We start from the raw sequence: 14,333 nt of genomic DNA, 5'->3' as shown, positions 1-14,333 counted from the left end.
ACAAACTGCATTAAAATAAATTGTTTACCTTTGACGATCTTCGTCTGTTTGCAATTCCAATGCTCATTGTTACATAATGAATGATCCTTTGTTTGATCAAATCCGTTTTTATAGCCTAACACAAAACATTTTGTGAACCGCTTGTGTCGTGAATTCCGTCTCATTCCATTTTCGACGACACATTCCAGGTAAATAACCCACACAGAACGTGACTTTTCCAGTCTTGTTTGGTTTCACTGCAATCAACTGGTTTGTTGGTAACACAATCAAACGTGATGGGCCATTTCGCGGAACGTATTGACTGAAAGAAACCGATTTGAAGACAACAAGTCATGACATCATTGTGCACCAATGATTTGCCCGCTGTTTCGTTGATTGATTGTCTTTTAACCCAATGACCACTGATCGTCTTGAAATCTAGCTGGGTAGATGGCCAATGAGCTGAGCTAAACGGCAATATGCCATGTTTATGTGTTGCAAGACCAACCCATGTAGTAAGCTCCAGCGTAAAGTGAGTCATTCGCTATTGAAGTTTCATACCGGAAGGAGAAACACATGTTACTGTAAGGGACTGCTAATTCCTATGTAGGTGACATTACATTACTATTAATTCCTATGTAGGTGACATTACACTACTATAGCTGAGACAACGTATTTTCATAGTAAAACAGGTTGGGCCCCATACAGGATATCTCTCACACACACACATTACACACGGACTCTCGAGGACAAGATAGGGACGCACACACATTACACACTGACTCTCGAGGACAAGATAGGGACGCACACACATTACACACGGACTCTTGAGGACAGGACAGGGACGCATACGCTCTTACACACTGACCCCAGAAGACAGGGACGACGCACATACAGTACACACATAGCTGCCGAGGACACCCAGATAAGACACCCACAGATTGGCAGAAAGCCTAGACTTGGAGACAAACTAGCACACACACATAATCTCCCTCCCAGCCGAACATTGTGTGACTGAAGATAGCGCACACACCAGATCTCCTTTTCAGCTGAACATGGTGTGACGACCAAGAACAGGCGTGGCAGGATTCTACGATGACGGACAGACAACAGAGCCAATGCCGGATGACTACACCCCAGCCTGATCCAATCCGAAGATCCGATCTCCTAGAAATCAATCTACTTTCTGTTCTGTATATGAAGCTTGTACTCACTGTTAGCAAGGTTCCTTTCTGCTAGTCTCTGATGAGCTAACAGAGGGGCCCGTATATACGCTGTACCAGATATCTTCACTCTGAATAAACCTGTCGCTTGTCGTACAATCTACCACCTTGTCTGCATCGATCCTTGACCGACTCACCCTTTATCATATCCCATTATCAACATTATGCACTGCATTGTTTGGTGAACACGCAGATTCAGCTGTTTATATATCAATCATTATGGCGACTAAGTCAGGGAAAGCTAAATCTAAGTCTAGATATACAGATGTACACACAATTTTAGAATAAATTGATTGGGAAGGTGAGACAGAGAATGTTGTAGGACGATTCATTTAGCAATTGTGGAGGAATATTTTTTGAACGGGAGAGGACATCGTTTTGGACTGGTAAGTTCTTATCATGCTAATGCCCTTGTTTGAAATGAATAATATAAAATATTATTTGTGATTTTTTTATTTATTTTAGAAGCAATATATAAACATGTAATGTCATGAAATGTGAGATGCGTGTGTCTGCCGCCCCACCCCAACCCACATGAAAAAGCATATTTGAGGCTGTTGAGGAGCGGGCAGGACCACATCAATGGCCAAAGTGAAATGGAGACAGTAGATACAGCGGGTCTGTTGTAATATAATAAAGACAGTAGATCTAGCTGGTCTGTCATAATACACTGCTCAAAAAAATAAAGGGAACACTTAAATAACACATCCTAGATCTGAATGAATGAAATATTCTTATTAAATACTTTTTTCTTTACATAGTTGAATGTGCTGACAACAAAATCACAAATATTATCAATGGAAATCAAATTTATTAACCCATGGAGGTCTGTATTTGGAGTCACACTCAAAATGAAAGTGGAAAACCACACTACAGGCTGATCCAACTTTGATGTAATGTCTTTAAAACAAGTCTAAATGAGGCTCAGTGGTGTGTGTGGCCTCCACGTGCCTGTATGACCTCCCTACAACACCTGGGCATGCTCCTGATGAGGTGGCGGATGGTCTCCTGAGGAATCTCCTCCCAGACCTGGACTAAAGCATCTGCCAACTCCTGGAAAGTCTGTGGTGCAACGTGGCGTTGGTGGATGGAGCGAGACATGAAGTCCCAGATGTGCTCAATTGGATTCAGATCTGGGGAACGGGCGGGCCAGTCCATAGCATCAATGCCTTCCTCTTGCAGGAACTGCTGACACACTCCATCCACATGAGGTCTAGCATTGTCTTGCATTGGGAGGAACCCAGGGCCAACCGCACCAGCATATACACTCACAAGGGGTCTGAGGATCTCCTCTCGGTACCTAATGGCAGTCAGGCTACCTCTGGCGAGCACATGGAGGGCTGTGCGGCCCCCCAAAGAAATGCCACCCCACACCATGACTGACCCACCACCAAACCGATCATGCTGGAGGATGTTGCAGGCAGCAGAACGTTCTCCACGACGTCTCCAGACTGTCACGTCTGTCACATGTGCTCAGTGTGAACCTGCTTTCATCTGTGAAGAGCACATGGCGCCAGTGGTGAATTTGCCAATCTTGGTGTTCTCTGGCAAATGAAAAACGTCCTGCACGGTGTTGGGCTGTATGCACAACCCCCACCTGTGGACGTCGGGGCCTCATACCACCCTCATGGAGTCTGTTTCTGACCGTTTGAGCAGACACATGCACATTTGTGGCCTGCTGGAGGTCATTTTGCAGGGCTCTGGCAGTGCTCCTCCTGCTCCTCCTTGCAAAAAGGCGGAGGTAGCGGTCCTGCTGCTGGGTTGTTGCCCTCCTACGGCCTCCTCCACGTCTCCTGATGTACGGGCCTGTCTCCTGGTAGCGCCTCCATGCTCTGGGCACTACGCTGACAGACACAGCAAACCTTCTTGCCACAACTCGCATTGATGTGCCATCCTGGATGAGCTGCACTACCTGAGCCACTTGTGTGGGTTGTAGACTCCGTCTCATGCTACCACTAGAATGAAAACACCGCTAGCATTAAAAAGTGACCAAAACATCAGCCAGGAAGCATAGGAACTGAGAAGTGGTCTGTGGTCACCACCTGCAGAACCACTCCTTTATTGGGGGTGTCTTGCTAATTGCCTATAATTTCCACCTGTTGTCTATTCCATTTGCACAACAGCATGTGAAATGTATTGTCAATCAGTGTTGCTTCCTAAGTGGACAGTTTTATTTCACAGAAGTGTGATTGACTTGGAGTTACATTGTGTTGTTTCAGTGTTCCCTTTATTTTTTTGAGCAGAGTATATTTTTCATATTTTTTAATCAAATCATTTATTTTTTCTTTTTTTTTTCTACATTTTTTGCGGGGGGTGCGTTAGAATACCATTTTGGTATTTTGTATATAGTTATTTGTTTCAAAATGTATACCTTCACCAATTTGGTTACTTGGGTACATTTGGGCTACTTGTGTGGGACACCTGGGTGACTTCATGATAAATGTCATGTATAGCACACTCATTTTGTAAGTTATCATTCTGAAACTTTGCACAAGTACTGTTGCCCTCTTATATCTTTCACTGAAATTGTCCCCATCATCCTATCTGAATGTTTGTTTTATCTTGTTCATTTTAAAGATGATGATACAAAAATAAAAATAAAAAACATATGTTTTTTTTCATTGTTTTATCTAAACCAGATCTATTGTGTTATAATCTCCTACATTCAATTCACACTTCAGAGTGTTTTCTTTCAAATGGTACCACGAATATGCATATCCTTGGTTCTGTGCCTGAGCTACAGGCTGTTAGATTTGGGTATGTAATTGCACAAAGTAGGGGGGGAGCTGTAAGAGGTTATTAAAGAACAGCCAGGCATCCTCTACTATCGGAATTAGGTCAATATCCTTCCAGGATACCCGGGCCAGGTCGATTATAAAGGCCTGCTCGCTGAAGTGTTTTAGGGACCCATTACAGACGCAGGCAATGAGGCAGTGATCGCTGAGATCCTGGTTGAAGACAGCAGAGGTGTATTTGGAGGGCAGGTTGATTAGGAGGATATCTATGAGGGTGCCCGTGTTTACGGATTTGGGGTTGTACCTGGATTTGTGTGAGATTGAGGGAATCAAGCTTAGATTGTAGGATGGCCAGGGTGTTAAGCATGTCCCAGTATAGGTTTTGGTGGTCTTCCTAAGCCAGGATTCAGACACGGCTAGGACACCCGGGTTGGCAGAGTGTGCTAAAGCAGTGAATAAAACAAACTTAGGGAGGAGGCTTCTAATGTTAACATGCATGAAACCAAGGCTTTTACGGTTACAGAAGTCAATAAATGACAGCGCCTAGGGAATGGGACTGGAGCTAGGCACTGTTTAGCTCTATTTCGTTTATTTTTATCCTAAAAAACGCCTTAGTCCTTGCTGTTGACAAGCATGCCCATAACATAATGCAGCCACCACTATGCTTGAAAATATGAAGAGTGGTGTGTTGAGTGATGTGTTGTGTTGGATTTGCCCCAACCATAACACTTTGTAGTTAGGACAAAGTTAATTTCTTTTTAATATTTTTATTCTGTTAAGGCTTTCTTCTTTTCACACTGACATTTAGATAAGTATTGTGGAGTAACTACAATGTTGTTGAACCATTCTCAGTTGTTCATATCTGTAACAGTTTTAAAGTCACCATTGGACTCATGGTGAAATCCCTGAGCGGTTTCCTTCCTCTCCCGCAACTGAGTTAGGAAAGACTGCTGTATCTTTGTAATGACTTGTTAAGCAAATTTTTTACTCCGGTCATAAAAAAATGTGTTGAATACTTATTGACTCACATTTCAGTTCATTTTTTATGAATTTGTAAATGTTACCGCCCGCCCTTTTTCAGTCTTATGTAGCAAAATTTGAAATTGTGTTTTTTACATTGGATAAAAGCAGACACAGAGCTAAAAAAAAAAAAATATATAGCATACGTTGCATTTGAGGAACAATGGGAAAGTAATTCTGCTTTGAAAGATGACAAACTTGTAACCTCATTTTTGAGAAAATGGCCTTTGAATATTTTGGTACCAACTTGTCGACACCCATTCAGCATCGTTCACACTCTCTTGAGGTTTAGCCCGACCCATCTCTTTAAGGGTTGATTCGAGCATTCTGTACAAACAACAGCAGTCAAGCACCCAAGCTAACTGGCTAACTTGCTAGCTACTTCCAGACACAAATTAGAGAAAAGCTCACTGAACTGTTTTTATGTTATCCAGAGCGTTGGTGACTGCAACTGTGCTGTCAGATTGTCAGGTCATAAATTCAAAGCGTTTTGCTCTCGGAGCGTTCAGAGCGCACACTGGAATCACTGGCCAATGAGTAGCGTTGATCCAAAGCTAACTGGCTAATATTGGCTAGCTTGCTAGCTACCTCCAGAGACCCACGACATCCTGTAACGGGTCACAAATATATTTCCACTTAGACATTATGGGGTATTATGTGTAGACCATTGAAACATCTCAACTGAATCCATTTTAAATTCAGGCTGAATAAAGTAAATGGGTGTGAATACTTTAAGGGTAGTTGCTAACAGCATGACAAGACAGTAGGCAATTTTTCTTAACATTACAGTAGGCAAATAATTTATTCTAAACTAAATAGAAATGTTAATATTAGTTGGCAGAGGCCTTTGTGTTTTTATGTATATATTTATGTATATATAACACATTGTGTTTTTATGTATATATATTTAGATTTATTTATATACAGTACCAGTCAAAAGTTTGGGCACACCTACTCATTCAAGGTTTTTTCTTTATTTTCACTATTTTATACAATGTAGACTAATAGTGAAGACATCAAAACTATGAAACAACACATATGGAATCATGTAGTAACCACAAAAAAAGAGTTGCACAAATCAAAATATATTTTATATTTTAGAGTTTTAGAGATTCTTCAGAGTTTCCACCCTTTGCCTTGATGACAGCTTTGCACACTCTTGGCATTCTCTCGACCAGCTTCACCTGGAATGCTTTTCCAACAAGCTTGAAGGAGTTCCCACATATGCTGAGCACTTATTGGATGCTTTTTAAAATTGTTATTTTACCTGCTAAGTTGTGAGAGAACACATTCTCATTAACAGCAATGACCTGGGGAATAGTTACAGGAGAGGAGTGGGGGGAGGGGAGGGGGTAATGAGACAATTGTAATCTGGGGATGATTAGGTGACCATGATGACAGCACCCTACAGAGGGCAATGTTCCCAATCACTGCCCTGGGGCATTGGAATATTTTTTTTAGACCAGAGGAAAGGGACCCTCATACTGGCCCTCCAACACCACTTCCAGCAGCATCTGGTCTCCCATCCAGGGACCGACCAGGACCAAGCCTGTTTAGCTTCAAAAGCAAGCCAACAGTGGGATGCAGGGTGGTATACTTACTTAAAACTATACACTTGTTTTGAGTTTCTGCTTGAAATAGTTTAAATGTCATGTATAGTGGTGTGCTTATAGCAAAATTTAGGCATTGTTGATGCATACATTTTTGCTTTTTCTAATCAAGATCCAATCCTGACAATGTTTTGGGAGACATGTAACACTTTGTTCATGTTTTTTTTCTTCACTCTGCGGTCCAACTCATCCCAAACCATTTCATTTGGGTTGAGGTTGGGTGATTGTGGAGGCCAGGTCATCTGAAGCAGCACTCCATCACCCTCCTTCTTGGTCAAATAGTCCTTACAGAACCTGGAGGTGTTAGACCATGATGACCTGATTCACACAGTCTCCTCTGAACAGCTGACATTGAGATTTGTCTGTTACTTGAACTCTGTGAAGCATTTATTTGGGCTGCAATCTGAGGTGCAGTTAACGGTAATGAACGTATCCTCTGCAGCAGAGTTAACTCTGGGTCTTCCAATCCTGTGGCAGTCCACATCAGACAGTTTCATCATAGCGCTTGATGTTTCATGACATTTTCCCGATTGACTTACCTTCATGTCTTAAAGAAATGATGGATTGTTGATTCTCTTTGCTTATTCGAGCTGTTATTGCCATAATATGGACTTGGTCTTTTACCAAATAGGGCTATCTTCTGTATACCGCCCTACCTTGTCACAACATAACTGATTGGCTGAAACGCATTAAGAAGGAAAGAAATTCCGCAAATTAACTTTTAACGAGGCACACCTGTTAATTGAAATGCATTCCAGGTGACTACCTCATGAAACTGGTTGAGAGTATGCCAAGACTGTGCAATGCTGTCATCAAGGCAAAGGGTGGCTACTTTGAAGAATCTCAAATATAAAATATATTTTGATTTGTTTAACACTTTTTTGGTTACTACATGATTCCATATGTGTTATTTAATAGTTTTGATGTCTTCACTATTATTCTACAATGTAGAAAATAGTAAAAAATGAAGAAAAACCCTGGAATGAGTAGGTGTGTCAAAACTTTTGACTGGTACTGTATATATTCTTTTAACTTTTTAACCCTTTCTCTCCCCAATTGGTAGTTACAGTCTTGTTCCATCGCTGCAACTCCCTTACGGACTCGGGAGAGACGAAGGTCGAAACATGACCCTGCACAGGATCGAACCCGGGTCTGTAGTGATGCCTCAAGCACTGCGATGCAGTGCCTTAGACCGCTGCGCCACTCGGGAGGCTCATTTTCATGTATTTCTACCTTTTAAGACATTTTCTGAAAAACATATCTATCCCTTAATTTCCCCAAAATATAGACTCTAAGCTTTCATTTGACAACAAATTTGATATGCTAAAAACATATGTTTTATATGTTCAAACAGCTCTTCTGTGAAGTCGTGACTTCCGACACACGCCTAGTTTCCTGAATTGGGTCACAGGCAAGGTAAGGCTATATCACTCTAACTATATCATTCCAACTCTCTGTGCCACACTAGCTTCCTTGGTATGGCACACTCCTGTTTTGCCCTGCATGCCCTAGCCTTTGATCATGACTCTCAGTTCCATTACAATACACATAAGAGTCATTGGACGCAGGCGTCTTCTGTACAGGGAATTCACAAGGTTGCAGGCCCAAACGGCATCCCTAGCCGTGTCCTCAGAGCATGCGCAGACAAGCTGGCTGGTGTGTTTACGGACATAGTCAATCCCTCCCTGTCCCAGTCTGCTGTTCCCACATGCTTTAAGATGGCCATCATTGCTCCTGTACCCAATAAAGCATTGGTAACGGAACTAAATTACTATCGCCCTGTAGCACCCCAATAGATCCACAGACGACGCAATCGCCATCGTTACTGCACACTGCCCTATCCCACCTGGACAAGAGGAATACCTATATAAGAATGCTGTTCATTGACTATAGCTCAGCATTCAACACCATAGTTCCCTCCAAGCTCATCATTAAGCTCGAGGCCCTGGGTGTGAACCCCGCCCTGTGCAACTGGGTCCTGGACTTCCCGACGGGCCGCCCCCCTAGGTGGTGAAGGTAAGAAACAACACCTCCACTTTGCTGATCCTCAACACTGGGGCTCTACACGGGTGTGTGCTCAGCCCCCTCCTATCCTCCATGTTCACCCATGACTGCGTGGCCAGCACGCCTCCAACTCAATCATCAAGTTTGCAGACGACACAACAGTAGTAGGCTTGATTACCAACAATGACGAGACTAATAACCTCTCACTCAACATCAACAAAACAAAGGAGATGAGCGTGGACCTCAGAAAACAGAAAAGGGAGCAGCCCCCTATCCACATCGAAGGGAACGCAGTGGAGAAGGTGGAAAGGTTTAAGTTCCTCTGCGTACACATCACTGAGGAACTGAAATGGTCCACCCACAAAGACAGTGTGGTGAAGAAGGCGCAACAGCGAAATTTGGCTTGGCACCTAAAACCCTCACAAACTTTAACAGATACACAATTGAGAGCATCCTGTTGGGCTGTATCATCGCCTGGTATGACAACTTTACCACCCGCAACCACAGGGCTCTCCAGAGGGTGGTGCGGTCTTCCCAATGCATCACAGGGGGCAAACTACCAGCCCTCCAGGACACCTACAGAACCAGATGTCGTTGATGATCTTTTTTGCCATCCTGTGACAACAACCACCCGAGCCACTGCCTGTTCACCCCGCTATCATCCAGAAGGCGAGGTCAGTACATGTACATCCAAGCTGGGAGAGATTGAAAAACAGCTTCTATCTCAAGGCCGTCAGACTGTTAAATAGCCATCACTAGCACATCATGGTAGTCTATGCCGCTCTGACATTGCTCATCCATATATTTATATATTCTTAATTCCATTCCTTTACTTAGATTTGTGTGTATTGGGTACATGTTGTGAAATTGTTTGATATTACTTGTTAGCTATTACTGCACTGTCCAAGCTAGAAACACAAGCATTTCGCTACACCCACAATAACATCTGCTGAACACGTGTATGTGACCAATACATTTTGATTTGATCAGAACATTAACATCGTCACAGTGTCACTTGCGGTACGATTTTGGAAGCATAAGGACCTTATCTTCCCAAATAATAAAAACAAATTCGAAAGGCTAAATTGATACACGCATTTATAGGGTTACGGTTTCCACACGGCCATATTTCCATGTAATGGCGGTTGTTTACAGAAAACAAACGGAAGACAGCTAATTAGCACAGGTAGTCACTCTATGTGTCTCAGAACACCTGTGTGTAAACGGAAGACAGACGCCACTCACGTGTTGTCACAACAAAAATACTGTCGGCTGCAACTGTGTTAAAATAGTGCACAGTAAGTGTGTATTTTGCATTTGTGAAATGATTTTGATGTGATATGAAAGTAGAGGGATTTCTGTTTCTAGAACCGTACCACAAATGTGAATCGATTCACGTTTAGATGGAGTATTTGGCTGTTTTGGCTTCCAGTGCCAATTCGCCCTTTAAACAGAGCATGTAAGTTCCTTGGACTAAGGAGTGACGTTACGCTCCTTTAGTCCAATATTGGGCTATGCATGCCCATGCTTAGAGCTTTCATGCACTGGGAGAGACCGACTGTTTGGCTGAAAGTAGAATAACTAAAGACAACCTAAAGTAAAGTGTTGCCAACCACTTTCCATAGTCAATTTCAAATGCAAATGCAATCAATTAAATCCATTGTCCAAGAAAGTTTTTGATGTGACTGACTTGCATTAAGGACCTATTTCGTTCATTGGAAAATGACAAAAGCAATTCCAACCACAAGATCTGCAGTGGTGCCATAGAAAAAGTTGTGCAATCAAAATCAGCCAATTAAGACTTTGAGACAAAAAAAAAAAAAACACTTCAAACAAACATGCAAGCAAAGTATACATTTGATATGGTATTCCATTAACTTCTGAAGGCAATGGGGAATAGCGTGCGTACACATGAGGAATTGAAGATAACACTTGCAGAACAGAGGCCTAGCGACTACAATAATTGTATTTTCACACAGTGTTAAAACAGCTTCCAACATGCACATCCATTTCAAACACCATGGCACTATTATAAAGAATGTCCAGTGTATGGTTTCCTTCCATGACTGATAAAACAATATAATATCAATCAAATGTACATACACAAAAATAGCCGTGTCAGCATTCATCTTCAATGCAAGTGCAACCTGGCTGGCATTGGTTACATCAAATGTAGCAGGTATTTAATCTATTACAGAGATTATGTTGCCGATTTTTCATTTGGTAATGCATGCCCATATTGAGACTGAAAATCCTCAGACATTGACCGAATGACATCTGCTTCTTCACCAAGGTTACTATGGAAACTGATAGGAACCAAGCTACATCAACAACAAAAAATATGCAAAATCACGGTATATTGTATCCAATATGTAATGTTCAGCGGTTGTAATGTGTTTCTGTTCGAAGCTAATAAAGCGCTTGTCGAAACGTGAAGAATAATAATGTGCACCTAATAAAAATGCGGTTTTGGAAGGAAGGACTGGCCATAACCTGTGCATGCACCGTTTTACTTCCTGGAGATGATACAAGCAAACACAGATTCAACGCAGTCCTTCGTCGACACTCACACCCTCCACGTTCTCATTCGATCGCTTCAAGGTAATGAAGCATCAAATCAGATAAATGTTTAAATCACTTACGCGATAAGTGTGTATATTCCCGGTTATCGGTGGCAGTGTGTCGTTCTCTCAATGACATCAGCTGTTTTCCGGTGTGTGTTGTGACGATGGAGCGTGCGGGCGCGCGCACGGAGCTGCAATCACCTCCAATAGTATCCATCTACAGCCCCGCAGCATAGCCTGTGACTAAAACTAGCCTGTCACTAAAACAAATACAGTCACCATCAACTGGTGTGTGTGTATTTGGCAGGGATTATGATGACTTTACATTTAATTAGGGTTTCAAGCAGCGAAGCTGTTTGAAGTTGTTCCTGTTCATTATTCTTATTATTCTTATTATGTTCCTTTTTCTGCCATTTTGGTGAAAAAATGCGAATCTCTATGAGATGAAAAGGCCCAGGATTGTGTAATTTAGCAACATGGCAAAGGCCCCTCTCATGCCACACCATGCCAATTGGCCACATGGTATCACTATAATTAGGCACTATGGGCTGTGGTATATAGACTATATACCACGGCTAAGGGCTGTTCTTATTCACGACGCAACAAGGAGTGCCTGGATATAGGCCTTAGCCGTGGTATATTGGCCATATACCACAAACCCCCCAGATTCCTTATTGCTATTATAAACTGGTTACTAACGTAACTAGAGCAGTAAAAATGCATGTTTTGTCATACCCGTGGTATATGGTTTGATATACCACGGCTGTCAGCCAATCAGCATTCAGGGCTCGAACTACCCCGTTTATAAGAGGCGATTGAAAATGCAAACTTTGAAAGGTCGGCTCCCTTTCCCCACACCCCGTGTGAGCTAGAGTCATGAAATGAATCACGTCATTAGGAATCTGAGCATGGTACTTTCAAAAGTTCCACCCCAGACAGAGTAGATTGACCAACGCAGAAACATTTCAGTTTTAACTGCTGACTACTCTTCTTCCATGGCTTTAACCTAACGAGAGACGGTCACAAGTGTTTCTCTAAAAGCTGTCTGGGTTAAAACATCTTCTATTTTACATTAAGTGAATAGCTTAATCAATTGATAGTGACAGAATTAGATTACATCTCAAGGAAAGTCTATTTTTTGTCTCCTCTGCTGTAGCTCAGCATCTGAATGACAAATAAACTAAACAATGATATCCCCATATGCATTGGAGAGGAAAGGTAGGCCTAACTTTTGAAAGTACCAGATTCCTAATGTCATCTCAGATTGAATCACTTGCAAACGGGGACAGTTTTGTTGTAAACAAGCCACACTGATTTGGCATTGGGAAATGATGATAAGATGAACACATAGGCCTATCTTTCTATCCATTCTTAGCCTGCAATATCGGTCATTTGTGTGGTATAAAAAAAAGATTCCTCTAATATGGAAAAGGACGTAGATTTGCATGAAATGTTTATAGAAGGAAATGTCTTCTTGGACTTGCGAATACAATGATCGATTCATGAAATGCTTTTACTGTAAAGGAGATCTTTCCACCTTTACTCTTATCCACAGTGGTATCTGAACCCACAACATTCTGGCACACAGCCCTGTACACTATCAAAATTCCTGCATTGCCATTTAATGCATACAGGATGAATAAACATTTCTTAAACTGCATATCTAAGACTCTGGTCTGTTCAAGAAATTAGGGTAAACGTTAGGCATGTTCTCTGCTATCCACTTAGTTTCAATTATTATTTTGGGTATAGGGGAGGGTCACTTGTTGTTGTTTTTCAAGCAATCAGGGAGGTTTTAGGTCAAATATATTTTGCTGAAGGGAGGGCCATCCATTTTAATTTCATTGTATTATTCTGTTTTAATGTTACTCCTGAATCACTATGATAAATATAACCGTTTTTCTTCCGTGTATTTTTAACAGAGCTGAGATGTACTTTGAAGTGAAATCAGTCATTGATATAGACACGGTAGCAGGAAGATTTGAATGCCTTAAACCAAGAGGTTGTGGGTTGAAATTCCAGTTGAGGACATGTTAAATAATAATTACTGTATGAATAAATATCACAATGTAATCATGAATGTCAAAGTGTGTCAAATATGTCAGTGAACACCAGGGGACCGTGATACAACGTCCCAAGAAAGTTCAGTGGACCTTCAGGGGACCATGACACAACATCTCAAGAAAGTCCTAAAAACGTCCCCAGGGATGTCCCCGGGACAAACTCGACAAACCCTCCAGGGGACCATGACACAATGTCCCAATAACCTCCTAAAAGCATCCTTGGGGACGTATCCAGAACCAACCGAGAAGTAGACTAAATCTCTGGCCAACCATGACTCAACCTCCTGGCAACCATTTCGTGACATCCCAGGGATGTCCTAACGACTGTTGTTGTTTGCAGGGATAGCGTTTTAGGTTTCAAATAATAATCCGTTGATGCTTATGCAATACACATTTGATCTTCTCTTAAAGGTCCTCAGAACATTCCAAGAACATTTAGAAAATGTTAGATTTAACTTTTACCTAATATTATTAAAAAATTCTCAGCAAGCCAATTTGTAGCTCCTTAATAAAGCAGATTGGAATACATCCCCATTATGTTTCTCTAGATTTAATGGGAATTTGCTTTTGAGGACCTTAATGTAGGCCCGGTACAAGGTGATATTTGAACAGCATTTAGTCATACAACATTTTTTTACACTTTATATGTTGACAGTCTGCACATGTCAGGTTTGAACCTGCAACAGTTTAGTTCCCAAGCCAGGTCTATAATCCTCTGCCTTCTAGACTAACCCCGGAAAATACTGGTAACTGGCTGATTCACCATCATTTCACCCATCCTCTTTATATGCTGTGTACTGTACTTATTGGCCCATATTAACAAAGTATAGATGCCTATGAGTACAAAGAAAAGAAAAGAAGACAGGAGGAAGGGACCATATCAAGTATCGCAAAGAAGGAATTATATATATTTTTAAAGCTGAACAGTACATTTTTCCACAATGTTTTATAAAAAAAATGTTACCCCTTTTTCATGATATCCAATTGGTAGTTATAGTCTTGTCCTATCAGTGCAACTACCGTACAGACTCAGGAGAGGCGAAGGTCAAGAGCCATGCATCCTCCGAAACACGACCCAACCAAGCCGCACTGTTGACACAATTCCTTCTTAACCTAGAAGCACCAATGTGTTGGA

Source organism: Oncorhynchus nerka, linkage group LG1, assembly GCF_034236695.1.
Source record: "Oncorhynchus nerka isolate Pitt River linkage group LG1, Oner_Uvic_2.0, whole genome shotgun sequence".
In the NCBI taxonomy this organism is placed as follows: domain Eukaryota; kingdom Metazoa; phylum Chordata; class Actinopteri; order Salmoniformes; family Salmonidae; genus Oncorhynchus; species Oncorhynchus nerka.
The sequence above is the reverse complement of the archived record's forward strand: the minus strand, read 5'-3'. Positions refer to the sequence as shown.